General features: G+C 35.3%; 1 protein-coding gene across 1 annotated transcript in view; it reads left to right on the plus strand.

The window, feature by feature from the left end:
- Positions 1–22,590, plus strand: part of DACH1 (dachshund family transcription factor 1) — a 438,545-nt gene that overhangs the window by 238,197 nt on the left and 177,758 nt on the right. The gene's annotated exons all lie outside the window — the stretch shown is intronic.

The following is a 22,590-nucleotide window of genomic DNA, read 5'->3' on the forward strand; positions in this document are numbered from 1 at the left end:
TATTGTCAATGTGTCTCTCATTAAAAAAATAACTATATGGAGAGAGATGAGAAATTAATTGTCACAGTCCAATCAAATGGGATAGTTTTACAATGAAATATATCCATTTCAGCAATTTATTTTTTCAAGCAGAACTTCAAATGTGGATTCATTTTTGTATTAAATCTATAGATGCTGCTGTGGTAAAACATTTTATTCCCCTTCTGCCCTGCATTGTTCCCGCTTAACATGCAGAAACTATTCAGTAAGAGAAATTTGGACACTGTAAGATATGTGGATGAGATTGTATTCGACATATGCTCATGAAGGAAACAGTAATTCTCTTTCCCATGTGGCAAATTAGCAGATTATTTGTTACGTTAATCAGTAGTTCTCTACTTTCAGTTCATTAAGACATAGTTAAGGGTATACAAAGGAAAACTATGGATTGTAGTAATAATCATTTTCACAATAACTCCCTGAAAACATATGGTTGACATGAATTGTAGAGTGGAAAGTAAGTTTTAAATACATATGTAAAGCACAAAATGTCACTGTTTCAATGATGCTAAAGGACAGCTTTTAATGATGTGGTGGGGGGAGGCGCATAGAAGATTTCAGCAGAACTACATAAACAAAACTAAAAAGACCTGGCAGCAAAGGCCTGAACCAAGAGTTCGTGGTGATGGCAGTTCCTGGAAGGACGCAGTGACAGGAGGGAGAGCCCAGAGAGATGACTGTAAAACTGAACCTAGGAGAGGCTCAGCACTTGCCTCTGTGAATGTTTCTCTGGAGAAACAGTGAAGCCAGAGAGTTGTTTATATCATGGTTTGCATGGGTAAATTTAGAGTTTTAAAAGTTAATACACTTTTGAAATAAAATGAAAGAATTGCAGTTCTGCTTTTAGAACTATTAAGTATATGCTACTTTAAATGAAAATCTTTTACTTTGGCTCAAGGATGAAATTGAACACTTGTTAAAACCAAGCAGTTAGCTATTATAAATCACAGTTGTCATTCAAAACATAGTCTGGATTTTTTCAAAATTTTAACAGAGTAGGTCTCTACTACAGACTGTTCTTGGTGGTTAATGTTGTGGTGGAGTATTCCTAAAATAGCCAAGTTAAAGCAAAATGCGTTTAAACATGGTACCTCTGAATTTTCCTGAGCAGTTAAGCAGAAGTAGGCTGTGGGGAAATCAGCACCCAGAAAAAAGAAGTCTCTTAACTAAGCATTGGTGTACATGTAATATTCAATATCATGTAGAAGTCTTTGCTTTGTGACCAAATCATAGATTATTTCAATTATTGTATAATGGCTTAAAAAAGAAACAACTAGAATTCCTTTTATCAGTTTGAACCAGGAGTAGAAATTTACTTTAATGTTCGTAGAAGGATTAGTATTAAAGAAAATGATGTCATTGTCATTTTCACCCCATTCTCACACACTGATATCCTCTGAAAGTTGGCGATTTATAGCACTGTCTTGCATGGGGACCTCCACTCACTCATGAATCTAGAAAGCAGGGAACGTGAGTTTGGGGAGTCTGGGGGTACGTTGGGGAGGCTGCAGAGTGATGTAGAAGATGGAAGGCTGAGCTTGTATCAGTTAAAGCAGCTGTTGAATTGAGCAGCTTCTGTGGCCCCAGTATTCCCTGGTTCAGAGGACAAAGCATGCCTCTTGGTAAGTATTCAATAATTCCTTGTTCTGTGATTTCAAACTTTCTGAACCTAACGTTGCACACGTGGAAGACGGCACAAATCACAGTATCTACGTCACAAGAACTAAAATGTTTGTCAAGTGTTTATCACATTATTGATTGCAGTGTCTGTTTACCACATTGTTTGTTCATTGGTCAAGTTAATCATAGTTTTGGTATTGCTTTTGCTCTTACTGTTTACATAAACTTTCCCTCCTGAACATGCCTTCTTCCTCTTTTTACTGCATCAACTGCTTCCTCCACTGTTTTCCTGCCCCTTCTGGTAGGTATTACTTGTTAAAATGCACTTCTATGTGTAATTTGGGGGGCAGCTGTTCCATCATTTTAATTTGGTTGTAGGTTCCATTTTAGTTCAGTCTAAAAATACAAAAGTTATCACAATACAGGCATCCAATCTGGTAAACAGGCAGTCATAACAGGGTTGCTGGGTTCTCCAGGAGGATTAGGTGTCATTCAGTAGTTAGAAAGTGGGATTGAAGCATATGGCTTCCTAAAGGAATCCCAGGAATCTCCAGGGTCTGTATTTTAGAACACAAACTTACCACTCTCATCAAGCTGTTAGTTGGCTCTTTGAAGTAGTAAAACCCTTAAGAGAGGCAATACTTAAATGATAGAATGTTGCTGCTCACTCTTGTCCAAATGTCAGTGACATTTCTGAAGTCAAATCTGTATTCTTTTCTTTCCTTCTGTTCTTTCTAGCTCACTAGTACTGTTAAACATTTTGGTTTTTTTTTTTTTTACAGGTACACTATTTTTTTTGTTTTGTTTTGTTTTTGTTTTTCACTTTGTAAGTAAATCCTGATAGCCCATGAGAATAGATTTTGTTTTCGTGTGGTTTGCCTCAATTTGAATTGGTGAGCTGATAGGAAAATTTTATTATAGATGACCCTTTCCAGTTCATAATATGAATCTTAAAAACCTGCCACTAAATTTGTTGGAAGAAACCTTTGCCGTTGAGAAATAATTATTTTATACTTCATTTTACATGGTAACCTTGAGCTTACATCTTCCCAACAGAGTGATCACTTTAGGAAGAAGTGAGGACCTCAGGATAGGTCTGAGAGAAGCAGCAGTTTGCTGAGTAAAATATATGGCCATGTCGCCATTCTCCCTCATCCACAATCAATTGGATTCTTTTAGTTTAATATTTACTTGCTAAGATGAGATGCTAGTCTGCATGGTGATAAACAGTCTGCTCCTGGCATCTGAAGGTGACCTGTCAGTTCATATGGACAAATCTCCTGCTTACTGAAATGTACAAAATAAATCATTAAAGCAGGCAGGTGCTCATTCCCAGATTTAAATCACCATAGATTTATGATTTGAATTAATGCTTCATTTGGCCATAGAAATAGATGCTGAGACAAATGATATGCACTGGTTGGGGTTTCCATACTGTAGCCATCCTGATATTGATTACTGAGATGTCTTTGCAATCTCTTGTTTATATCAAGTACTATCTTGTGACAGGTTGGCTGATATGAGCTACATAGCAGATAAGAAGGAAAAATGTCCTGGTTTCTTTTTAGTGGCAACACTATCCACAACATACAGGCCAGATAAATTGCTATTTTTTTGCTGTAAGGACTGATCTGCATAACCAGCTTAAAAAAATGCTGCTTGGAAATTGGAACTGGGATATTGAAAAGACAGAATTTAAAACCGGTGAACCCAAGGTCAATTTGATAATATCTATAGCTGTGTTTTTATCTGTTTATCCTTTTTTGTCATCATGCATACTTTTGAGGATACTAAATTAATCACAATCATTTTAATCTAAATAAAGGAAACTTAATTTTACTTCTGGTTTCTAAATATTACATAAATATTGACATAGTGAACATCTCTTAATAGTTTCTATGTTATTTAACTACGTGCTAAACCTAGTATCTTACTCCCCTCACTAATGACAACAAAGGAAATAAGTCTTTAAAGGTAAATACATTAAATATTATTCCCAAGTGCAAAATTTTGTGAACTACAATTTACCAAGAGGCAGGAAAAGACTGCATTTTTACTTCTGTTAACATTTAATTTAAGGAAAACACTATGTACACAGTTTAAAAAATACTCAGAGGATTTAAGAGGGACCTTTGCCACTAGCTAATATCTGAGTCACAGAGCTGGTAAACAGTTATCAACAATAGTAGATTGCTTGCTTAGTAGGAAATGAGTTCATATCTATTCAAAATGTGATCTCAAAACAGATGTCCCAAGAAAATCTCATTGTTTAAACTATAGTTGTAACCCCCGAACTGCTGTTATTTCTTTAAGGAAGTGATCTTAAGACTTCAGTATTTTCTCTTTTTGAACACTGTGGAATACAGGCAAATATATACTATTGAGTGATCTATAAACAGAAGCACGTTTCACATACCCCAAACATATGATTCTTTTTTATTTTGCCAAACTTGGAATAGTTACAAAGATATAGAAGTTTCAAGTTTGGATTTGAGATTAATAGCCATATTCTTTGGTTGTATTCCTCAGTCCTCACTTTTCCTGTCTCCTAACCAACAAAGCAAAACAAACATATATATGAAAACAACAACAGGCAGATAGGGAGATAAAACTGTCTTTGCCTGCTGACCATCTCCTTATCCTTTTTTTTTTTTTTTAAAAGGCATTTCTGCAGAAATAGAATACATTGGAGTCATTTCCTTTCTTCTAACACACGTGTCCATTTGGAAGGAAAAAATTAATTTTATGATTTCAGGAAAAAGTCTTGGAGACCTTGAGAAAGCAAATAAAAGGAAACTGAGAATGCAGGCCACCAAGCAGAGCTCTGCAGTTGCACACTGGATTCTCTGCCTTGGCAATGTTAATGAACCTCAAATCCTTCCTATAATTAGATGAGGGAATTGCTTATATTTTCAAACAGATGATGCTGCTATAATGAAACGATTGACAGGGAATTTAAGAGTGTCTACAGTAGTCATTTGGTTTCTGTTATAAAAAAAAAGTTTAAAAAGAAGATTGGCTTTAGACATAGGTCCTGAGAGAGGTAGTAATTTACATAGCATGCTATGACAGGTGTCTTTGTATAGTAAAGAAATAAAATGGAAGACTAGAGAAATGATGGGCAGGTATAGCAATTTTTTGGGGAGGGGGTGTCCTATGCTTATTCTGCTTAGGTTCTTTAAAAGGGGCCGAGACTCAAGAGATGGATCCGGATTGAGTGCACAGCTGTAACTGCTGATGAGCTAATTGCTCCTTATCTCTCAGCCCCATTCATCTTCATTTTTTACCAATTACTGAGAATTATCTGTGTTCTCAGTTGGATATGAGAGTTAATCCTTTTTGGTTAAGCTGGCAGTACTGTGAGCAGATTCCAAATCGGAGGGTGAAAAAGCCAAAGCAAGCTTGCTCTAAAAATGTCTCCAGTTCAATTACAGTATCACTGATTCATAAGAAATTTGCTATTGTTTAACAGATGAAATATGGAAAGTATTTTTAACTTTAATGTTCCACTGCCTAACAATGATTTTTAACATCCTTCTTCCTGCCTAATGAGTAAAATTTAACATTATTAACAGCCAGGGTCTTGTAAACATGGAAACATACATTAACCTGAAAGTCCAAAAAGATTCTGGCACATGAAGTGAGAAATTTTTGAGTTGATACCTGTCAATTTATATATAAACAATTTGAATTGATGCTTTTGCTCTTTGCGGCTTCACATATGATATGGGAAGTATATCTAAATATAAACCTTTTTACAAATGTCACATTAGTGGAACTTTAATGGAAGACCACATAAGCATCTCTTAAAAGTGTAGCAACTGCCATGGTTTGTAATTCAATTGATTGTGAATAGGCCATATGGTTTACATCATTCTCTATGCAAAAGATGTCTTCATATCCTGACATTTACACAAAGTTGCTTACCCTAACATTAAAAAGCAAACAAAATTACTATTCTTTCATCAGATAGAATGCATTTATAAATGTTTAATATTTCTGGTACTTTTTCTTCATGGAATACTTTGGGTATGGTATTCTAATGGAGAAATCTAAAGAATAAGGAGCGAATTTAACATCAACTTATCAAAAAATCATTGTGCAAAATCTGAACATCTTTTAACCTGCCAAAAGCAGTCCACAAACCCAGGTGGGGAAGTAGACAAAAAATATATCAGAAGATTTAGCTTCTAGAAATATTGCCACTAATAGAGAACTCAACTACTTACAGAAGTTTCATAACTGTTGAACTTTCTTATTTAGAAACTAAATAGCTTGATACTTGATTTCTCTCTTGCTCTGAAATTCTTTGGTTTTTGAAACTTCAGTAAAAGAAAAAGACAAAGGCATTTTTACAGTGACTTCTATGTTTCAATCTTAATTATTTATATAAAAAGCCAATAAAAATGATCAAAGATCAAGCTACAAGAAAATGCAGAAGGATGCCTTTCACTTTCCAGAAAATCATGAAAAAGAGCTTGATCAAATGGTTGGTTAATATATATGCCTTTTAAAAAAGAATCTAATTGTAAACTATAGTTTTAAAAGATCCATAATAATTTCACACATTTCAGAATTAATGCAATATTTTTTCACGTTAAAATATTTGAACATATATTCCTAAATGCATTCCAGTATGTTAATGAAATCATTGGAGTGTGAATATTTACATGTTAGTTTCCTATATGAACTCTTAAATTTATTTTATAATGCAGTTAAGCAGAATGCTGAGAATAATTTCATTTTTTATGCAGTTTTTCCATTTCACTTTCTTCATCTTGATCTGTATGGACAGTTGAACAACATAATTAGTAAATATTATGCTATGTTTTTGTTTTCACATTGTTTACTGTAACTAATTATTGGATAATGAAGTAACCTTGATAATTCAAGCATATCATATTAAGAAATATAAATTAAATTATTTTATTTAACTCTATCTTTGTGTAATCATAAAACATATGGAAATGTAGAGTAGATTCCATGATATTCCAGGAGACTACTTTTTTTTTTATCAAGTAAAACCCTGGAAATGATGATTATCAAGCTACACCAACATGCTATAATGTATTATGAGGTTAAGAAACATAATGAGAGCAATATTTCTGTATAAAGTAATCCCAGGTCATATGCAATTTTTTCAACTTTTATGTGATTCGTTACTGTGATCACTTGTGTTTTATTTGCATTATATTTTAACTTCATATGATTGAATATGTATGATTTAAATAAATCTCATCTATATTTTACATACAATATAATGTTTGAAGAGATATGTTTTCACATATCTCATTGTGTCCTAATATTAGAAAAGAGACTGAGACTTCATTAGGATATTCATGGCCCAACATTATTGTGGGTGTGCCACCCAAGTCTATAGCTCTGAGCCAATGCACCTGTCACCAGACCTAGTGTTTCACCTTGGTGTGACTGTGATCTTTATCTAAATTGTCCAAATATTTCAAAATTGCATAAAGCCATTTGTATGAATCATGGCATGTCAAATTGAATATAAAATAGTATAACTAAATGATAATAAGTAAATAATATGGTAGTTGACATAAATGTCTGAAAACGTCAATTCACTTAAGATGAAATAAGGTGACATACATAGTTCTGCATTCTTTTCATGCTCAACCTCCCCAAAATGAACCCATATAATTTGGAAGATAGGAAAGAATGGGGGGTTTAAATATGGTTTTCTTTAACAGCAGGTTGTAATGGAAACACAGACCCTTACATTCAATGCTGAGAGAATTACCAATTTGATAATGATTAGGAATGTTGTTATTAAAACAGTATGTGCAGTTCATTTTCAACAGTTTTGAATTAGAGTCTGCACTAATGAAACGGATACGGTTTCCTTCACAAAGGGCAGATCTGTTAGTTAATATCGCTGCAGCAGTGCCTCGCAGACCATGCCTTTAGCTCTATTTGTATTTCACAGCATGATAAGCAAAGAGTGTTGATTTTCAAGGATCCTGCTGATGAAAGGTAATGGCATTATTACATCTTTATCTCAAAAGCAGAACTGAGTGGTAAATGATTTTTTTTTCTGTGTTGCACAAAAGGTTTCTTGGTTAGAAAGCCTTTTTATTTCTTTACATCGTTTTAGTCTTGGAAATGATATGTTATTATTTAATGTCTGCACAGCAAGCTTGAAAGCACCTAATAGCGAATGGATTGGAAGTGAAGTACCTCCTGTTCACAGATATGGATCTTCTCAGTCACACGCTGTACCAGCTGTCATCCCAGCCATACTGCTGTGATTTAATTAGTCTGTTTATGTCCTTTCTAATAATATTTCCATCTCTATGAAAGGGCAAATGCGACAGGGACTTTTTCTCTTTTTGGTTCTGCAGACTGAAGAATGTGGCCTACATCTGATATGTGGGGAAGCAGGGATAGGATCACCATTCCTGTCACTTCAAGCTGTTGATAAATTGTTCAGCCAAGAAGTGTACTTACTTCCTTGGGGTCATGTGTAGGCTGACAGTAAGAATCTTTACAGGGATAAAGAACAGAGAAGGGAGATATATACATATAGGTAGATAAACATATATAAGTGTTTCAAAGTTAGAACACTATAAGAAAATTTGACCTCTGCATTTTTAATCAATTCTGTGCATGCCTTTATGGCATATATTTAAGTCTTTCCATTGATTAGATTTATGTAAAACTGGAACATTAGAAGAATTCTTAGAAATATTTTCCATTCTTCTAAGTGAAAATTTTAAAAGCAAATAATTCATATAGTATTTTAACTGGCCACTGGCCACAGATTAGAACATTTGGGGAAGATTTTCAATTTTATAGAAGGTATTATATTTAGGATACTAGGGACCACAGCAACTTATAAAACATTTAATAACCATATTTTTACTTAATCTTTTCCAGGAGGCATATTTTACTTAAAAGAATAGCTTATGGCTTGACAATTAAATTAAACACACAAAATTATAAGTATGCATAAATTAATAAGTAAATTTAAAAGTATACTAGAATACTTCAGAAAGCCCTAGGACAGTAGAATTAAAATTTATTTTGGTGCAGAAATTTTTTAAATTCAGTATTAAAGTTCATAAAAATTCATTTTATAAAGAAACTATGCAAAGATTTCAAAATGTTTACTCCAAAATACATTTATCTTTGAATTCCAATTCTAGCCACTTTTAAAAGACTCCTCATATGAAATAATTTAATATTATGAGGTTCTTAATTTGTACTAGGCTTTATATATTCGAGTGTACTTGAAAACTTGGTAATCTTAAAAACATTCTTGCTTCTGGCTTTGGATGCTATACCCATATAATGTTTGAGACACACAGATAAATTTAACAGACTAGAGAAGGAGAGAGAGAGAGACAGATTGATTTCTAAAAATGAATTTAATGCTTTTTATTTCACTCACATTTGTTTTTGGGAAAAATTCTAAATAAATATAATCCGGCTTAGGTATTTTAGTCTGCTTTTTGGAAATAGACTGTTTTTTCTTCATCTTTCTGTAATTTAAGTGCTTGAAATTGTTGTGCTACAAAGTTTTCTGGATCATCTTGCTTTAGATTTTGGTTTTCAATATCTCCGTTTTCTTGGCTTACATTTTCATATCCCAAATACATTTTTAGAGAGGGGCTTACTAACACAGAATCTATCAGATAATGGTTATATCAGTCCAAATTTTATCTTTACAAATATCAAAGTTAGAAATGCTAATCATATCAATATGACCAAATTTTTATATAAAAAATTCTTTAGCACTCTAAATTTGACTTCCTCAAGTTTCTCATTTTAATGCACACAGGCACATATTTCATTTTTTCTTGTTCTTTCCTATGTCTGCCTGCCACTGTCCAAACCTGTGCTAACATTAAGAGAACTTGCTTCTATTTCATGGTGTTGTAGGCTATTTTAAAACAAACATATAAAAAAGAACATCGAAATTATAGCATTTCTTGTTTCTATTAGTATACAATGGTATCCTTTTCACTCCTTTAGGTTTATTTATTTTCTCTATTATATATGACCTTAGAAATAAATATCTAGACATGCACATACAGACACACTCTTGAATCTCATTTAGGTTTCTAAGAATTTCTCATTAGCTTGTTACAAGTATAAATTGAATTTACCTGTATATTTATTTTGGAAAGCTATGGACGTATTTATTTGGCTTTCTTTCCACTGAAGTTTAATATCACTGTTTCTGCACACTTCCTATAATGTCTAACCTAAACGTTGATGATTAAGTCATCTTGACATGAAGCATTTTGATGCTTTGGAAAAACTCACCATGAAGCATTTGATGGTATTTTTTATTAATTGGATAAATGAATTGTGAGATGTGTGATTACATGATGATGTACTCATTTAGTTGTTGCTTTTTGCTTTTACTAATCTCTGTCATATTGGATTTATAAATGGAACAGAGTGACCTTTGAAACTGTGATGGAAATGAAGAGATAAACACAACTTGAAAGGACAAACCAATTAATATCAATGTGTTTGTTACACATAGATGAGGAATTTTAATCCTTTGCGCTCTATAGTAAATTTGTGGTTCATTTGTTGAGCAAGGCAGCACACTTTTTGAGAGTTACAGTTTTCATTCTTACTTTTCCTAAAATGCCTAATTTTATATGGCATCAGTATATAGATAAGTGTTATATTCAAGTTATTTCTAGTGTGTAAAAAATTGACTACACTCCCCTTAAAAGTTTTGACAATCTTCCCTTTTCATATAAACCAGTTAGGAATGTATTCACACATATATAAATATATATGCATATAAGGTATTTGCTTATATTTATATTACGCATTTTAAAAAATAAACATTAATATTAAAAACATTTACTGTTTATAATAAATTTCAAATAGAATTCTGTTTTGTACATTTAGACTCATACCTGATCCTCTGCTATTGTATATAGAAAACTTCCAAAAATCCTGAATCAGGAATTATAAACAAAGCAGACATTATTTTAATATTGACATGTAAAGTGAAAATTTTTTTCAAAATCAAAATATAACCTGAGTGTTCTTTTAAAATAAAATATAACCCACATTTATATCTCCTTCTTAGTCATGTTGTCTCCCTTTGCCTTCCGCATTTTTTACCTAATTGAGTTTATTTTCTTAAACCTAAACCAATTCTGCTGTAGTGTTAATTTTAGTTCACTTGTACATTCTATTTCCTTTAATAGCTTAATTATAGAATATAATCAATTTAATATCCAGGTTGTGAAATATTGCCATTGTTACACAACCAGGAAAAATAATACAAGCTTGACATTTTAAAACACTTGCATTGAAAGACTTTCACTTCTAATTGATTTTTAAAAGAGTTCCCTGGAAAGAGGAGCTCAGAAATGTTTATTATGGTTTTGGCAACATTCCAATATGTTTACCACAAAGTGTAACTCAGCAGTTTCTGAGTTCTATCAGCTAAGAAAGATGTGTCCCATAACTGGCTTAATTCATGTTGATATTGAACCATCCACATAGACTCAATATCTCTAAAGATATAAATTCTCATAATGATTACTTCAAAATAAGTAGATACTTCACTTTCGTCAATCACACAGAAATTCTTAACATAGAAGTTATGGGCTAACAAAAATGTTATGTTTTTCTTCTCCTCTCTCATTTTCATTCTATTGGCCTTCAAAACTTTGTTTAGTAAACCTGACAAAATGAGTTGAAGGTAGTAGTGATAAACTTCCTCAAGCAGCTAAAAATGTAATGTATGTGACACCTATTCTCTTTTAACAAGTAAGCTGACCAACATGCAAGTAGCATTGACCACAGCAATTATTTTAAAATACTATTGCTAAGTATTTCAGGAAAAATTGTACCATTGACTAGTTGTTTGTCAGTTCCTGTACTATTTTTTTTTTCGACAGGCAGAGTGGACAGTGAGAGAGAGAGACAGAGAGAAAGGTCCTCCTTTTGCCGTTGGTTCACCCTCCAGTGGCCGCCGCGGCCGACTCATTGCGCTGATCCAAAGGCAGGAGCCAGGTACTTATCCTGGTCTCCCGTGGGGTGCAGGGCCCAAGCACTTGGGCCATCCTCCACTGCACTCCCTGGCCACAGCAGAGAGCTGGCCTGGAAGAGGGGCAACCGGGACAGAATCGGCACCCTGACGGGGACTAGAACCCGTTGTGCCAGCGCCGCTAGGCGGAGGATTAGCCTAGTGAGCCACGGCGCCAGCCCCTGTACTATTTTTATTGATTACTTTTGAATATATAGTCCTGTGATTAATGAGGTACCTGCTTGCTGTGAGTGAAAAGAGATCAGTGTACATGGAAAATAAATATACAAGGCTTATTTAGATCTCTCCTTTGTATAATATTAATTTTGTGGTAGTGGTTCTTAGAAATGGATTCATAGTGTAGTTGAAAACTTTACATCCATGTTATTCTTCTGGGTGTTTTGCTATTCTGTGTAATTTTTCTCAAGTGTGATTCAATTGAATAATGTGTTATTTCAAAGTACGATCATCCAGAATGAATCATTTATTTGTAACTGTTTCTTTTGAAAAAGAAGACTGTAGTATAATTGTATAACATCTACTTATTCCCTCAAGAATCTGGAGTGATTTGTGGTTTGAAATTTCTGTATCATAAACTCATGCAGTGCAGGCAATATTACATTTAGTCAATAAACAGAAATTATGATTAGTTGTATATAAATTACTAATGTTGAGAAATAAAGGTGACAAAAACAAGGAATAAAAAGAAATGAGTGGATAAAAGCAGGTAAGGAAGTCTTCCCATAGACAATATTATCTAATTTGTCAAAATAATCCATTACCTAGTGGGTGCCGTGGCTCGCTAGGATAATCCTCACAGCGCCGGCACCCCGGGTTCTAGTCCCGATTGGGGCGCTGGTTCTGTCCTGGTTGCTCTTCCTCCAGGCCAGCTCTCTGCTGTGGTCCGGGAGGGTAGTGGAGGATGGCCCAAGTGCTTGGGCACTGTACCCGCATGGGAGACCAGGAGGAAGCACCTGGCTCCTAGCTTCTGATCGGCACAGCACGCCGGCAGCAGCGGCCATTTGGGGAGTGAACCAACAGAAGGAAGACCTTTCTCTCTGTCTCTCTCTCTCTCACTGTCTAACTCTGCCTGTCAAAGAAAAAAGAAAAAAAATAATCCATTACCCAATGCAAGTTCCTTTTGAGAAACAGATTTGCATGAAAATATCCCTCAATACTAAATTTATTCCTGATGTTCTCTCAATTTGACCCTAAAGTTGTATTAGGGACAAAGATTTAAATGCCATCTCTCTCTCTCTCTCTCTCTTTTTCTCTCTCTCTATATATACATGCCAACTTTTATACTATTCACAGCTGAAATACCTTATCCCTTCCTCATTTCAATAAAAATATAACACAATAATTTTGCATACAGTATAGTTATCATTTTATTTTATTAAAGCACAAATAGACTAAGTACAGTCAAATCTGACCCAATTCCATGATGTACACATACCTAATTCTCCTGTCTCCCACTTTCCATCAATCTACCAATTTCCTTTTCAGTTAATCTTGACTGCCGAAAACTTTGTTAGTACTCTAAAAACATTTGCTGCTATCCCACAGCCCAAATCTTTGAGAGGGGAAAGGAGGGAATGAGAAAACTTGTGACTGGGTATAAAAACATGAATCCCTTTTCACTGCTGTCAGAACATTTTGTCTTCTTACTAAACCTCTGAGTTTGCTTATCTATAACAAAAGTATAGGACTTTAATTAATTTCATAGTGCTTTTTAGGGATTATTTGGGTTCTTGGACCTCTAAATAAATGTCAAATAATAAAGCAAATACATACATATTTATACACATATTCATAAATATCTTCTAAAAAGCTGAGGTTTTTCCATTATTCCTTTTGTTTCAATTTTAGATGAACCCATATGTAATATTGCCTCCTCTACATGTCTTCAACATTCCTTACTTATCCATGATCCTCACTTGTTGATCCTAATGGAATATTATGTATTTTGCTGCAATCTAACACTACTGTTATACTTAAGAAATATTAGCAGTTTTGGCCCACATTGTTATACTTTTAAAAATCAAATGCACACAGGAAAGGAACGTTGTCAGTTATTTCACTGGCATACTTAAAAATCAATAATCAGGTTGTTAACTTTTAATTGAAAAGTTTTGTCCCATTTTATGTTATCACACAAAATACCTACTCCAACTCTTAAAAACAGACACTACTTTATTCAGTGCACATAAGACTTCCTTTAATTAGCCCTTAATAAGCTTGGTTTAACTGGGATTTACAGGAGAACAGTGGTCATTAACATTAGCCAGATTAAGACTGTGTTAATTACTATTGATAGATAAAATAACGTGCAAAAAATGGTTTAAATTATTCCTATACTTATGAATTGAAAAGTAGTCTGAAGCTTTTAAAAGGAAGTTTTACTGTATTTATGATTTAAAATTTAATACTGACTTTGGTATGTGTAGGCATACGCAGCAAAGGAACATATGCTTTTATGGTTTTGTGCCTCCTTAAGTTTTTCCATGAATAAGGGATAATCTGAAAACATTGCTTTGGATAATTTTCCAAAATTTGTGTATAGAAGGTGTTACATTTACCTTTTTGACTTAGGTTAAATGATTTTAGTTAGAAACAAATTGATATTTTAATTATGCCTTAGCATCAAAACACTTAGTTGCTTTTTTTTAGTAACTGATAGATCTTCTAGTTTGAAAAGATTTTGTTAACAATTTAGAATTTTTGTATTAATTCTGCCTTTTAATGTTTATTCCTGGCCTTAGCATCTATTTTCCCTTTCATATGAAGAACTAATAATAACTGAACGCTAGCTAGTTTTTTTTTTTCTCATCTATGCATCATTTCTTGGACCATGTATATAAAGTGAAACTGTTTCTCAGGACTCTTCAAATAGTTTCTGTATTATCCACCTCAACATACATTCTCTTAAAACTGTTCTTGCAGAGTAATTATAATTATTGAATTAATATTATTGAAAGCAGTTCAACTACCCATGAAGCTCCAGAATGGCATAACAGTGGAATTTTCTTGGTTTTCATTCTACAAAAATTATGCAATCTGGTGATTAAATTCTATAGATAGTGTTAGTACTGTGTAACCCCCTCTAAATGATTACACAACCACTTCCATTTAAAGATCCATAACAAGAATTTTAGTATGGTTCCAGGAAGAATTAATTACAAATAAATACAAAGTCAAACAAGATTAATTATGAATAAATACACTTATACTGTAAGATGGACTCTGATTTTGGTGTCTTCTCCAAGTTCAGTGCATAGCAACCTTTAAAAAACACAAGAAAACAAATAAAACTGAGATACTCAATCTAGAAAGTTTGGAATCATCCTCAACATGCTCTTCTTCCCCTGCCCTGTGCTTACTTTTCTAAGTAATGCAGCTGTTCATTCTTTCTCCAAACCACTTCTAGCATTCCTACGCTCTTTCTGTTGCATCCATCACCAATGTGGTAGCCCATATTATCAGCACCTTTTGCCAGGGTCATAGTAATAACCCATAAACCAGCCTTCCTGTTCTCACTCTTAGGCTAAGGAACCCCTCACTTTATAGCAGTTATGGTAATGATTATAAATCTTAAATCAGTTCACAAATTTTGCCTTTTAAAACCTACCACAGGGCAAGCATTTGGCACAGAGGCTGAAATGCTGCATGGGACACTTGCATCCAGTATTAAAGTACCTGGTTCTTGCCTGGCTCCTCCAATTGCAATGCCATCTTCCTGCTAACGTACACCCTGGGAGGAAGCATATAATGGCTCAGGTACTTGGATCCTGCTATGCACACTGGAGATCCAAATAGAGTTGAGAGCTCCATGCTTTAGCCTGGCCTAGCTCTGGATGTTGAGGGCATTTGGGGAGTGAACCAGCAGATGAAAGATCTCTATCCCTGTTTTCCTTTCTCTCTGTCTGTCTGTCTTTTTCTGCCTTTGAAATAAAATGAACATAAATAAATAAATAAAAAGCCCTTCAAAGGCTTTTCCTTGGGCTAAGAATAAAATTCAGCTTCCTAAACATGGCCTGAAAAGACCTTGGATAATATGGAATGCACTTTATTTCCCTCCTCAAAACTCTTTTTGGTTACTCTTGCCATTTGTTTTCCCTGCCAGACTTGCCTCTCTTCAATTCCTCAATAATACTACTTCCTTTATGCCCCTGGGCCACCACCACCTCCCCCCGCCCCTCCTCCTCCTTCTCCTTTTTAACCTTCTCCTTCTTCCTCCTCCTCCTCCTCCTCTCCTCCTTTTTAACCTTCTCCTTCTTCCTCCTCCTCCTCTTCTTCTTCCTCCTCTTCCTCTTTTTAAGATTTATTTATCTGAAAGTCAAAGTTACACAGAGAGAACAGTAGAGGCAGAGAGAGAAAGAAAAAGAGAGAGAGAGGTCTTCCATCTGCTGATTCATTCCCCAGATGGCTGCATAGCTAGAACTATGCCAATCTGAAGCCAGGAGCTTCTTCTGGGTCTCCCATGCAGGTGCAGGGGCCCAGAGACTTGGGCCATTTTCTATTGCTTTTCCAGGCCCTAGTAGAGAGTTTGATTGGAAGTGGAGCAGCAAGTAATCAAACCGGTGTCCATATTGGATGCTGGCCGTACAGGCGGCGGCTTTACCAGCTACACCACAGCTCCAGCCCACATGGACCTTCTTAAAAACTTGCAGGTAGGCCGGTGCTGCGGTTCACTAGGCTAATCCTCTGCCTGTGGCGCAGGTACTCCAGGTTCTAGTCCCGGTCGGGGCGCCGGTTCTGTCCCGGTTGCTCCTCTTCCAGGCCAGCTCTCTGCTGTGGCCTGGGAAGGCAGTGGAGGATGGCCCAAGTGCTTGGGCCCTGCACCCGCATGGGAGACCAGGAGGAAGCACCTGGCTCTTGGCTTCGGATCTGTGCAGCGCACCGGCCGTAGTGGCCTTTGGGGGATGAACTAACGGAAGGAAGACCTTTCTCTCTGTCTCTCTCTCTCTTACTGTCTAATTCTGCCTGTCAAAAACACAACAAAACAAAAAACTCGCAGGTAGAGCTCTATTCTGTTTGCTGCTGACTTGCCCAAATTATACTCATTTTCTAGTGCTTGTTTAAATGTTCTATTGTAAATGCTAAATTTATTTATTTATTTTTTTGGCAGCACATATACTAAAATTGGAATGCTAAATTTAAAATTGCTTGTCCAAATAGCACTCTACCCCAACCATTGCATATAGCCCTGTTTTATGTAGTCCTCTCATCATTATAACAATGTCTTTATTTATAAGTTTCTTTGCTTCATGATCATTCTCCTCTATGAGACTATCAGCTTGCTGGGGGCAATTCAGGCTTCATCACATTGACTGGTTTGTACTTTGTGTATGTGGTACTTCAACATGTAGTCCTGACTGAATATTTCATGAAGTAGTGGCTGAGTAGACACGCATACTCTGTACACATTATCCTTGCTTACTGAATATTCTCTTTTTACTCACAGAAGTCTTTTGCATTCTTTTTTTTTAAAATATTTATTTTATTTATTTGAAAGACAGAGTTACAGAGAGAGGTAGAGACAGAGAAGAGAGAGGTCCTCCATCCTCTGGTTCACTTTCCAGATGGCCACAATGGCTGGAGCTGCACCAGTCCGAAGCCAGGAGCCAGGAGCTTCTTCTCGGTCTCCCATGCAGGTACAGGGGCTAAGGACGTGAGCCATCTTCTACTGCTTTCCCAGGCCATAGCAGAGAGCTGGATTGGAAGAGGTGCAGCTGGGACTAGAACCGGCGCCCATATGGGATGCCAGCGCTTCAAGCCAGGGCATTAACCCACTGTGCCACAGTGCCGGCCCCTTGCATTCTTAACAAATAGAGTATTTCCTTCATTCCAAGCTGCTTTCTGATCAATGTCAGCCTTCCAGAGTTTTCCTATGAAAGATTTTTATTCTCATTTTCTATAGAAAGCATGTCTTATGTCTTTTTTCTTTTCATTTAATCTGAAACATAAAATGTTAATACTGTTGGCATTTCCATTTTAGAGATGAGCAAATTGGATCTTAGAGGAGATAATTTCTTGCCTGATATCATGTAACTTTTACAGTAGTATAACTGAAGACAGGATCTATTATGCGGATGCCCACTTTAGTGTTTGTTTCAGGTTATCAAGGTAGGTGAAAGAGGATTTATTCTGTAAGAATATTAAATCTAGAAATCAAGAAAAACTTGAGTTCTTTTTAAGTTTTGTCTTGATTTATCTCAGTGACCTTGAAGATGTGATGTAACCCACAATGTCTCATACTTTACTTTCATTAGTAGCAGGATTTGAAATTAAATGTTCTCAATTTATATAACCTTATGATGGTATAGTGTAATAGAACATCAGTAAGTGGTACCTTTAAGTCACTCAACTCAACCTCCATTTTATGGAGCAAGGAGATAGGATATTACTATTGCATTTCAGGGACACAATAAAAAAGCATTTAGATTTCTGTGAACTTAATTCAAAACACTACAGAGAATGTGAAAATAAAGTTTAAGTCGGTACTCTATCAACTTTATTTTTTATCAATTTCACTTTTTTATGCTTTTCCAACAAATCACTCTAAAATATAACAACAGGAAATCTTTTGTAGCTCTATATCCTTGTTTAATATCTCTTTTTCCCCTTCCTCACATGATTGTCACCCAAATAATATGTTTTCTCTATATCTGAGCTGTTTTACACAGTATGCTTCTTGGATTATACTATAAACCCTTGGTGGCAAGGACCTTGTCTTTTTATATGCTCTATAAAGCACCATGCATACCTAGGAAATTTTATGAATAATAATAAAAAGGATGAAAAAAAGCCCTCATCAACAATGTTTTATTTTGCATGTGAATTTGGAGATGAATTCATGCTATGTCTATATTCTTAGAGAAACGGCTGTTTATATTACAGAAGTTTACCATGAAGAAACCATGTAATATTAAATTTGAAAATTCCCATTGTTGGTATAGAAAAAGTAAATGAAGCTATACAATTTGCTTTTTCCTGTCTATTATGAAATATTGCTAAGTCTGGCATGTGGTTCATAAAATCAAACATTTTCTTACACAGCTGTGCATGAGGAAATGAAATACTGCAAGTATAAGAAACCACCTGTTTGCCAGAACAAGAGTTTCAAAAAAGATAAACACAGAGTTTTATGTGAATCCTTGTTGAAGCTCTATACTAAGAACGTAACACTTGGTCTCTGCACAGGTGTTTTGCATGTGAATTGGAGGCTAAATAAATCCGTGGATGATCCACTAATAAGCACCACTGGTTTTCCTATTTAAGACACAAGATGGCAATGAATGAAATGTGTCAAAGATAATTTTGTAACCAATTCAGTTTTAAAACCCAAAATTGTAACAAACCACAAAATCCTATTTGCTCTACTCTCCTTTCCCTTTTTGATCTTAGTTGCAAAACTCTCATGAGTTTAACAGTGTTCTCCCTTGATGAAGAGAACGTCTGAAATATGCCATAAATCATACTCAGCTACCAGAGAAATTCAAATCGCTGTAAACACAAGTGCCTAGGGACCGCTTATGCACTGCCTGAGCCATAATGCAACGTTCACAATGAGATCATTGCATCATAATCTCATTCTGACTGTGATTTGCTTTGTATGGAGGGTCTCAAATGTCAGACAGAGAGAGAGAGACAGAGAGAGAGAGAGAGAGATTATCAAGTTAAAATCCCTCCTATTCACAGTAAACAAATGAAAAATGGGTTAGGCGGTATCAAATATGTTTCCTTAAGATTTATCTGCATGAGATTTTCTAAATATATTTTTATCTAGGTAGGTTTAATACCAGAAGTTCTATGGAGACTTGTGAGAACCTTAAAATATTTCTCATTTTCTTTGCTGAAAGGATAAGTAAATGTTTCAAACCCAAAACACCAAGTTTAATGAAGATGTCTATTAAAGAAACAATACATTTTCTTCTGATCAATGTAAAAATCCATATATGGAAAACTTCTTAAAAAGTTGTATTCTATGCAGACTGCGTGTCCCTGTGTTATGCTAATATACTGAATGTTCACCAGCATATAGGTGCACAGAAGTGTACATGTACATGTTTGCTCTTGGTGATTTCCATGGATGCTCCCTTTTTAAGAATCAGGCGTGGCAACTGTGAGAAACTATAGCTTTCTTTCATGTACAATGCTATTAAATTACTAAAACCAAGCACACAATCATTTTTCCACATTTTTAATTATTAAATAAAGGGATATAAACATAGCCTTGATTGAAATTGTTTAGCATATGACCATCATCACTTTTATATTCTGGAAGTGAAATGCTGTTCTGTGAAGTAAATCATAGCTTATAAATTCGTAAGCCTTTATAAACCATGCACACATCTTTGCTGCTGTATACCTCTCATCTAATTCCAGATCAGGTAAGTATCATCTTCTAGTTCTTCTTAATCATTAAAATAGCTTACTAGGCTATCCAAACTACATATTTTCTAATTAGAAATACTAAAAAGACAATAATATCAACTACCAACAAGAGCACTTTTTTCTCTTCTGTCAGCATACTTTACTTCTTACTTTTATAGCATTTATTTCATCTTAACAAATTGACCAAACTTTTAGAACCAAGTTGAATATTAGATTCTTCTTTGAGTTTATGGAAAATATATCCCATTTCTCTGAGACAGTGTCCTCTCAGGGTACATGGAAATGTGTTTACCAAGATGAGAGTGTTTCCTTCTTTTACTAGCTTACTAACAGGAAAGGTTTTTTAATAATATAAATTTTTCGTTGAGCAAGATAAAAGTCAACTTCTGAGGATTTTGGCTTACTAACTAGTTGTGTTTACAAGAATAGCTAATATTATACATGTCTATTTCTTTTAATCTTCAAGCTAGACTAAAGGAGTATGGTTCACTTTTAGTAGTATGTACACAGTACTGAGAAACTATCAGAATATAGCCATAGCTATATATCATTATTGTACACCCATCCATTGTATGTATGTATGTGCTTATGCATGATTAAAATGCTCATAAATGCAGTTGGTAAGCATCTATGGTGACAAAAAGAGAAAGATCAGTTTTGTAATAAGCATATGGATAATGTAGTCCCCATGGTTCCCAACCAAAGACTGGGCACACAAGGATCCACTTCCTATTTTTCAATCTACATATTTAGTAGTGGTTTAGAATGAACTTTATTATGGTTTTGGTGTTGTTGGTTAACATATTTATTATAAAATGACATATACTTTAAAGAAAGGCCTATTATTTTCTCCTCTCAAAATTTAAAACAAAGTTGAAAAGCCACTCAAAACCCAGTAAATCATACACTTTTTGTCCACTTGCCTGTAGGTTAAAGTATCTGATATATGTCATATTTTCCTTGTTACAAAATATTTTCTTAAGGATGCTTTTATCTTATATCACCAAAGCAGACCAATGTATTTCATGGTGTGTACTCAGAAAATTCACCGTGGCCAGTGCATCAAAACTTTTCAAAAACTTCTGTTTTCCTGTAGACACGGGTTGCTAAATAGTTTTTACAAAAAATGATAGAATGAATTTGGCATTCTCAAGCATGTGCATTTCCCTTGAAGGTCTCCTATGCTCAGTCCTTGCTGATGCCACGAAAAGTTGGTTTTAGGTCTAATTGTAACTGGAAAGATACCGCATGCTTTCATTTGGAATATCATTCACCATTTAGGTCATCTGAGAATTTTTTTTGAAATAGTCTTTTAATTGCCCTGAAAGTCACGTTTATTTTTAAGAATTTTCCAGTTGCCATTTGGTAATAGATGTTACCTAGTGTGGAGTAAAGGCATCTTCAGGGAGGCCTTGTAATCCAGGAAAGTCAGAATCTGTAAGTTTCCATCCTAGCTATTTTATGTTACCCAGGCAGACTTCAAATTAGGAAGGGGCACCTTGTGGTTATTCGACCCAATCATTTTGTGAGAGCAATATGGATTAACCATAGTTCAACTATTGAAGTTGGACCTTTTCCCATGATGCTGGGCAGTGGCGAGGATTCCCAGCTCCCATTCAGTCATGTGATCATGAGGGGAGACAGTTGATACACTACAGTGTACAGTGTTGCTAAGCAATGATGTTTAGTAGATGCATAAAGGGTATTTTTTAAATATTTTATTTATTTCTTTGAGAGGTAGATTCAGTGAGAGTGAGAGACAGAGAGAAAGGTCTTCCATTAACTGGTTCACTCCTCAAATGGCCACAATGGTCAGAGCTGAGCAGATCCGAAGCCAGGAGCCAGGAGCTTCCTCCGAGTCTCCCATGCAGGTGCAGGGGCCCAAGGATTTAGTCCATCTTCTACTGCTGTCCCAGGCCATGGCAGAGAGCTGGATCGGAAGAGGAGCAGCTGGGACTAGAGCTGGTGCCCATATAGGATGCTGGCACTGCAGGCGGCTACAGCACAATGCCGGCCCAAGAAGTGTATTTTTAACTTATGATATTTTCACCTTCTGATGAGTGTTTCAGGAAATGAGCTCATTACAAGTCAAAGAGCATTTGTACCTTTTATTCATAGCAAACCTACATATCAATTTTCTCTTGTAAGTTGCACACTATGATATCTTGTTAATAGTGTTAATTCACATAAATTTTCATGTATATTGAAGTCTTTTGTAAATGGATTTCTTTTTTTTTTTTTTTTTTTTTTTTTTTTTTTTTTTTTTTTTGACAGGCAGAGTGGACAGTGAGAGAGAGAGACAGAGAGAGAAAGGTCTTCCTTTGCCGTTGGTTCACCCTCCAATGGCCGCCGCTGCAGCCGGCGCACCGCGCTGATCCTGGCAGGAGCCAGGAGCCAGGTGCTTTTCCTGGTCTCCCATGGGGTGCAGGGCCCAAGCACCTGGGCCATCCTCCACTGCACTCCCTGGCCATAGCAGAGAGCTGGCCTGGAAGAGGGGCAACCGGGAC

The sequence above is a fragment of the Oryctolagus cuniculus genome, chromosome 9 (assembly GCF_964237555.1).
Source record: "Oryctolagus cuniculus chromosome 9, mOryCun1.1, whole genome shotgun sequence".
Lineage (NCBI taxonomy): Eukaryota > Metazoa > Chordata > Mammalia > Lagomorpha > Leporidae > Oryctolagus > Oryctolagus cuniculus.